Genomic DNA, 7,368 nt, shown 5'->3' on the forward strand with positions numbered 1-7,368 from the left:
CAGCCCTGGCACAGCGACTCCTCCAGTTTGCATTGACCTGGGGACAGAGACACAGAGATGTTTGCCAGCAGCCCCCTGCCCCTGCCCAGGGCCAAACATTTTGTGCCTGGGAAGAGCAGGCCCTGCATGCTCAGAGTAACAATGCAGCTCTTTGGAGATGAGATTTGCCAACAGCTAAATAAGCCCTTGGTAAAGAGGCCAGCTCCTTCCCATGCCTCTGCTGGGTGATCTCTCCCCTGGCTGGAAGCCTGCACCCTGGGAAACAGCAGGAATCAACTGGTCTGCATCCCTGGGAATCCTCTCCAGTGCAGCTGCAGACAGCAGGATCTGATGACAAAAAGCAAGACAACAAATCCAGCCAACGCCACCAACCATCCCCTGCCCTTGCCCTTGGGGATAGCTTCAGCAGGGAGACTTTGTGCAATCCTCACTATGTCTGGTGGCTGCTCTGCTGATGGAACTGGGCAGGGGAAGCAGGATGTGGAAGAGCACAGCAGTCACAGCCCTGCCACCGGGTATCACCAGGTGCTGAAGTGCTGAGGCTCCCTGGCACCCTGGAGCTGCCTGGCTGCCAGACTTCACTGGATGGAAGCAGCCGGGTTCAGCACCGAGCTGCACTGCAGCTGCTCGCAGCCTTGCCTGGCTAAGGGCTCCGTGCCGCGGGGCTTGGCCTCGCTCAGGCTTTAGAATGAAGCCTGCTCGGCAAACACAAGATCGAGACTCTTCTCTTGCCTTACCGCCACCGAAAGCAGCTCTTGGCCTTTAGCTTCTGCCCAGGCTTAGCCTCGCAGCAGCGCTTCAGAGGGAGCCGCGGTGCCGGGGCAGGGGGCGGCGTGGGGGCACGGCCGGCTCCGCGGCTGCCGCCCCGCAGAGACGCAGGGCCCGGCCCCGGCAGGACGGACGGCAGCCCGGGCACCCCAAAGGCACCCCGGAACCTCCTCCTCGCCCCCGCTGCGGGCAGCCTCCTGCAGGGCGGGGAGCAGCCGGCCCGGGCCCCGCCGCTGCCCAAGGCCGGCGAGGGCTCCCCTGCCCCTGCCCCTGCCGCTGCCCCTGCCCCTGCCGCTGCCCCTGCCCCTGCCCCTGCCCCTGCCCCTGCCGCTGCCCCTGCCCCTGCCGCTGCCCCTGCCCCTGCCCCTGCCCCTGCCCCTGCCGCTGCTGCTGCCCCTGCCCCTGCCGCTGCCGCTGCCCCTGCCCCTGCCCCTGCCCCTGCCCCTGCCGCTGCCGCTGCCCCTGCCCCTGCCCCTGCCGCTGCCCCTGCCCCTGCCCCTGCCGCTGCCCCTGCCGCTGCCCCTGCCCCTGCCGCTGCCCCTGCCCCTGCCGCTGCCCCTGCCCCTGCCCCTGCCGCTGCCCCTGCCCCTGCCCCTGCCGCTGCCCCTGCCCCTGCCGCTGCCCCTGCCCCTGCCCCTGCCGCTGCCCCTGCCGCTGCCCCTGCCCCTGCCGCTGCCCCTGCCCCTGCCGCTGCCCCTGCCCCTGCCCCTGCCGCTGCCCCTGCCGCTGCCCCTGCCCCTGCCCCTGCCCCTGCCCCTGCCGCTGCCCCTGCCCCTGCCCCTGCCGCTGCCCCTGCCCCTGCCGCTGCCCCTGCCCCTGCCCCTGCCGCTGCCCCTGCCCCTGCCGCTGCCCCTGCCCCTGCCCCTGTCCCTGCCCCTGCCCCTGCCCCTGCCCCTGCCCCTGCCCCTGCCCCTGCCCCTGCCCCTGCCCCTGCCGCGGGGCTGGCAGCGCTGCGCTGCGCTCCCGCCCGGCTCGGAGCGGCTCCGGCAGCGGCTGGGGCGGCAGGGGGCTGGGCCGCGGCTAACGAGCGCCCGGGGACACCCCCGGCCCCAGCTCAGCTCCCCTGCAGCAGCCCCCTCAGCCCACAGCCCCCCGCAGCCTGCCTGCCCGCTCCAAGGGGCAGCCCGGGGGGGGGGCAGCAGGGCCCGGGGCCGCTGCCGCCAGCAGCCGGCAGCCAGGGCAGGCCTCGCTCGGCTGCGCCTCCCTCCGGGCACCCAGGCTCTGCCCTGCTCGCTCTCGGGCTCTGGCCCAGGCCCGGCCTCGCTCCCGGCCCCCTGCAATGCTGCGGCGCTGCCAAGCTGCCGGCTGGGGACACCTCCCCCAGGGGGACCCTTCCCGCTCTGCTCAGCTCCTCCTGCCCCTGGGGCGGCTGCGCCAGCGCCCCCGGCTGGAGGCAGAACCAGAGCAAGGGGAAACACCATGGGCAAACTCCACTTGTGCCCAAAGCCAGGTCAAAGATAGGGTAGGGTAGGCTAGGGTAGGGTAGGGTAGGGTAGGACAGGACAGGACAGGACAGGATAGGATAGGATGGGATGGGATAGGATAGGATAGGATAGGATAGGATAGGATAGGATAGGATAGGATAGGATAGGATAGGATAGGATAGGATAGGATAGGATAGGATAGGATAGGATAGGATGGGATAGGATAGGATAGAATTAACCAGGTTGGAAGAGACCTTCAAGATCATCACGTCCAACCCATCAACCAATCCAACACCACCTAAACAACTAACCCATGGCACCAAGCACCCCAACAAGTCTCCTCCTAAACACCTCCAATGATGGCGACTCCACCACCCCCTGGGCAGCACATTCCAGTGGGCAATCACTCTCTGTGGAGAATTTCTTCCTCACATCCAGCCTAAACCTCCCCTGGCACAGCTTGAGACTGTGTCCTCTTGTTCTGGTGCTGGCTGCCTGGGAGAAGAGACCAACCTCTGCCTGTCTACAACCTCCCTTTGGGTAGTTGTAGAGAGCAAGAAGGTCTCCCCTGAGTCTCCTCCTCTCCAGGCTAAGCAGCCCCAGCTCCCTCAGCCTCTCCTCACAGGGCTGTGCTCCAGACCCCTCCCCAGCTTTGTTGCCCTTCTCTGGACTCATTCCAGCAGCTCAACCTCCTTCCTAACCTGAGGGGCCCTGAACTGGTGTGGCCTAACCAGTGCAGTGTACAGGGGCAGGATGAGCTCCCTGCTCCTGCTGGCCACACTCTTCCTGATGCAGGCCAGGATGCCATTGGCCCTCCTGGCTGCCTGGGCACACTGCAGGCTCATGTTCAGCCTACCATCGACCAGCACCCCCAGGTCCCTCTCTGCCTGGCTGCTCTCAGCCACTCTGCCCCCAGCCTGCAGCACTGCCTGGGGTTGCTGTGGCCAATGTGCAGCACCTGGCACTTGGATGTGTTCAATCTCCTGCCCTTGGCCTCTGCCCATCTGCCCAGCCTGTCCAGGTCCCTCTGCAGAGCCTCTCTGCCCTCCAGCAGATCAACTCCTGCCCCAGCTTGCTGTCATCTGCAAAATCACTGCCGATGGACTCAGTGCCCTCATCCAGATCATCAATAAAGATGTTAAAGAGCATGGGGCCCAGCACTGATCCTTGGGGCACACCACTAGTGATTGGCCACCAGCTGGATGTGGCACCATATGCCACGTAATGCCCTACCAGTGGATCAGCAGAAGGAATCTCGTTTGCTCGGGTGCAAGCAAGGAACTGTTTTGGCCACTCCACATCAGTTCGGTGATCAGGGAGAGCTGAACACCGCCACGAAAAGCCCAAAGGCTCCTGGCATGGCGCCGCCGGGGGTGCCCTCAGACGTCACTTCCGCCCTTCCTTCCGCAGGGGAGGCCGTGCTACCCACAGCAACCATGGTGCTCTCCGGTGCTGCGTCGTGACGTCACTTCCGCCCTTCCTGCCAGCCCCCACGCCCGGTGCTCCCGGCGGTGCTCCAGAGGCGCTGCTGCCAGCCGGGCGGCTCTGGCCCGGCGGCCCCCGGATCCGCACGGGGAGGCTGCAGCTGCCGAGTCGCACAGCCGGGACCCGCCGTGGCCAGAGCGCCGCTACGAGCGCACCCCGTGGCCCCTTCAGCCGCTCCGCCGCGGCTCCGGCTGCCCCGCAAGCGGGAAGCAGGGAGCGGAGGCGCCGGGTTCTGCGCCTGCACGGCCGGCGTTTGCTGAGCCTAGCCGCAGAGACCGGAGTCGTTTGGGTCGGGAAACCCAGCAGGTTCAGTTGAATCTTGGTGCCAGGGGTGAGCCCTGGGCTGGCCCCCAGGTGAGTGACAGCTGCTCCCCATGAAGCCCTCTGCTTACCAAAGGGGAAGAGAAAGAAATGAAGGAGGGAGACCGAGGCAGAGGGAAAGAAGGCTGAAAGCAGCTGTAAGGACACAAAGAGCAATCCAACGGAGTGGACAAAACCCCAGCTCCCTCAGCCTCTCCTCACAGAACTGTGCTCCAGACCCCTCCCCAGCTTTGTTGCCCTTCTCTGGACACCTTCCAACATCTCCACATCTTTTCTAACCTGAGGAGCCCAGAACTGGACACAGGACTCGAGGTGTGGCCTGAGCAGTGCTGAGCACAGGGCAGGATGAGCTCCCTGCTCCTGCTGGCCACACTGCTCCTGATGCAGGCCAGGATGCCATTGGCCTTCTTGGCCACCTGGGCACACTGCTGGCTCATGTTCAGCCCAGGGGCCAAGTGCCAAGCTCCCCCATGCCAAAACTTTATGCCCAATGACTTCCCCCACGATGCTGAGCCAGATACATGTTCAGGTGCCTTACAGCACCCAAGCCAGGGAAATCCTCCTGCAGAACTGTCCCGATGGGGCATAGCCAAGCCCAGCCATGCTTGACCAAGAGCCGGAGGACAGCAGCAGCAGCTGGAGGTAGATGCCAGAGGCTCTGCACAGAGCTGGGTCCGGACTTGCCGGCGGCACCAAGCCAGCAGCAGAGCTGCTGGGCAGGGCCCTGGCCGCTCACTGCTGTGAGCTGCTCAGCAGCTACTTGGCTACATTTCAGATTGCTGTTCCGCTGCTGCTCTGGTTTGTGTCCAACAGGAGTTAAGAGAGGGGGGTTGGTAAACCCTTCCCTTTCCCCCCTTGCTTCTGCCCGGCTGCCGGCCGGCTGGGGGAGTGCTGCTGGTGCCTCCCCCTCCGCCGGTGCCCAGCGGCTCCACTTCTCTCGCTGTGGACAAGGTGGAAGCTTAGCTCCTGCTTTCGCTTTGCCTCTGCAACTGCATCCAGAGCACAGCTTGGGCTTATGAAATTTCCTGCCTGCAGCTCCCGGCACAGCACCTTGGACTGACCGAATTTCCCAGCCTGAGCATTGCTGTGTGAGGAACCTGACTCTGGAGCTTGAGCAAAGGCTCCAGAGTTTGGGGTTTCCCCCTCTTTCCTCTGCCTCTGCTCCATGAAGGAGCTGAAGGGAGTCCATCTTGTGACCGAAGCAGAAACTGCAGCTCCTGGCTCTCTCTAGCTCTGGATTTGATGTTAGGCTCAGAGTTGTCTTTTCCCTTCCTCTGCCTAAATCGTTCAGCTGTTCCTGAAGGTGCATTTGATGTGGATCCTTCCCAGCCGGGCACAGGAACCTGAACATAACTGTACAAAAGTTGTATTGACGTTTTCTGGGGGCCTTTGGGATTAATACAGTTATCAATATCATTATTAATAGTTCTGCCAGTTATTAACTGTTATTAATGACAGTCGATTGAATACAGTTTGAAAGGAGCAATTTTAAGGCAATGAGAGACATGCAAAACAGCGCTGGGTGCACAGTGCACACTCACCACAGTCTAACTCCCCTTTAAATCTCCTACTCTTAATACATATGCATAGAAAGGTGGGTTTATTTAAATTAGCTTGTCCTTCTGGTGGGCTTTCAATGATGCAATCCTCTGGTCAGCACAGCCGGTGGGTTGTGTGCTGAGTCCTTGTGGTTGTGTCTTCTTAGCTCTGTTGTTGCCATCAACCTCCTTCCCAGGGGTGAATTTTCACATAGGTTCTTGTGACTGTCACAATTGTCTCTTGTGTTCACATCTCCTGTAGCAACCTCTCTTCCTTTCTCATCCTTGAACAACTTCTTGTTTCATAACACTTCAACTGTTAGCTGTTAGTTCCTAACATTTCCCTAGGGCCTTTGTATACATACGTTAAAACAAATCAAATTAATAAACAACAGGTTATAATGAAAGCTAAAATCTTACTCTGGAGTAAAGCAAGTCAAATTAATCATCAACAACTGATTATAATGAAGCCTAAAAAGAATCTCACTCTAGTTACATATGTCAGTTCCCAGTGTCTGATCCCTTGTTTCACCATTCATGCTCCTGCTTTTGCTTTAATCAAAATCACCTAATTGACAGGAATTATCATTCCATTCATCACATTAATGACCATAATCCTGTCAGGCACATCCTCTCAGCTGCTGTGGGCAGGCCAGCAGCAGCCCTTGGTGCTTCCCACCCAGCAGTGTTTTTCCAAGGAGCTGCCTGCAGGTCGCCCTGGATCAGAGCCTGAGCTGGCCTGACCTGGCTGCAAGGGGATGGAGGAAGAGCTCCAGGCCATTGCAGCTCCCCCTTGGCAGCTGCTGCCTCAGATGGCTTCCTCTGCAGATGTCAGTGGGGAGCTGCAGGGTATGGACTCCTCATGGCCCGGCCCATGGAACTAGAAGATCTCTAAGGTCCTTTCCAACCCAAACCATTCCAGGATTCTATCTGTCAGTCTGGGCACCACTGGCCTCGCTGGTAGGGTGCCTTGGCATCCCTTAGGAAGCATCCAACCCTCATCACCCCCAACAGATCACCCTCTGCTGACCAGAGCAGCTGGGTTTGTGTTTTAGAAAGAGCACTGAGCCTAAGAACACAGATCAGGAGTGTGGCTGAGAGGAGTAGGGCAGCCAGGCCAGCTCTGGCTGCTGAGGGAACAGAGCCACAGCCAGAGACACTCAACCAGAGCTAGACAGAAACCCAAGGGAATGTCCCATGGGAATGGAAGTTCCTTCATGGAAAGAAACAACAACTGCAGCTGGGCAGACACAGCCACCCTTTGCTCCAGGAAACCCCTCCCTCCAGGAAACCCCTCCAGGGATGGGGACAAGCCTGGGCCAGGACTTGACAGCCCTCAAGGGCAAGAATTTGTTCCTCATGTCCAACCTGGAGCAACCTGAGGCCATGTCCTCTCCTCCTATCACTTGTTCCTTGGGAGAAGAGACCAACCCCCTCTTGGCTCCAGCCTCCTTCCAGGGAGTTGCAGAGAGCCAGAAGGTCTTCCCTCAGCCTCCTCCAGGCTGCACCCCCAGCCCATCCCCAGCACACTGAGAGGGAGCAAGCTGGCAGAGGACTCCTGGAGGCAGTGCTCCCTGGCCAGCAGGCAACACACTGGCAGCTCTCAAGGGTCCAGCATGGGGGCAGTGGGACATGCTCCATGCTTCAGGGCTGTGCTTGGGCCATCAGGCCCTGCTCAGCTCAAACCCTGCAGCATCCCTGGAGAGGTTTTTCCCTTTGGAACAGGAGGCAGCAATGTGCTGGCAGGCTGGGCACGAGCCAAGCACGGGCAGGATCCAGGGGAAGGCAGCTGGAGTTTCCTGCCTGGCAGCACTGAGCTCTCACAGGACAGC

The sequence above is a fragment of the Melanerpes formicivorus genome, unplaced genomic scaffold (assembly GCF_026170545.1).
Source record: "Melanerpes formicivorus ecotype bairdi unplaced genomic scaffold, bMelFor1.0.p_v2 SCAF_244, whole genome shotgun sequence".
Classification (NCBI taxonomy): domain Eukaryota; kingdom Metazoa; phylum Chordata; class Aves; order Piciformes; family Picidae; genus Melanerpes; species Melanerpes formicivorus.